A 921-nucleotide genomic window follows, 5' to 3' on the forward strand; every position below is an offset into this window, starting at 1 on the left:
CCCTCCAAAAAACATTTCTTATTTATTTAAATATAAGCTGCTTATAGATTATTTTAAATTAATAATTTTGTTAGGTGGGCTGTAGCCCCCCAGAAATTTAACCCTAGTTGCGATTATGCTCATGTACCAATAGGTCATTTAATACATGTTGCTTGTTGTTTTTAGCTAAATACATTATGTTATGCAGTTAATATAATATATATAATATACATAGGTATACACTGATATACTGCTTACAGATAGGTGAAGAGCATTGAACACATTGTACACTGTAGTGATAGTACACATATCGTGAGGACTAAGGAGCAAAATGGTATGCAACCTCTTAAAACCATTTATTTTCTTTTTTGTCCCAATTTAAATGCAATAAACCATCAGCCGTCACAACATAGCAAAATTAAGAAATTTGAAAATATGGTATTAGTGGTATAATTCAGCCCCCTGCCATTCGAAATTATTATTTTTAATATTTTGTTATAAATATAGTTAGGACTTTGTTTTATATCATAATAATAATTATGATTCTAATGTATTCATTAGTTTCAATTTTTTGATTAAATAATAAGATAGTAAGATACCACTTTGTGAAACACCTTAAAAGAAAAAAGTTCCAAATAGTTCGGCCACTGGCCCCGGGGCCCATTTTTATGATTTAACGAGGGGCCAAGGGGTTCTTCGCATTCCTAGCACCCCCGGTTGTTGCGGCACTGGTTATACATCAACAACAAACCGTGATACTATCATAGATATATAATAGTATACTTAAGAAGATTTCAAGTACCCACGAGTAATATTATACAATCACAACAAATAACTAAAATATAGTAAGTTATACTAGGTTTTTTAACATATAATTTCGTCCAAATTCGAACTTAAAATGACTATAAAAATAAACTGTGCTTATGTATTTTTTTAGATTTT

The sequence above is a fragment of the Acyrthosiphon pisum genome, chromosome X (genome assembly GCF_005508785.2).
Source record: "Acyrthosiphon pisum isolate AL4f chromosome X, pea_aphid_22Mar2018_4r6ur, whole genome shotgun sequence".
Classification (NCBI taxonomy): domain Eukaryota; kingdom Metazoa; phylum Arthropoda; class Insecta; order Hemiptera; family Aphididae; genus Acyrthosiphon; species Acyrthosiphon pisum.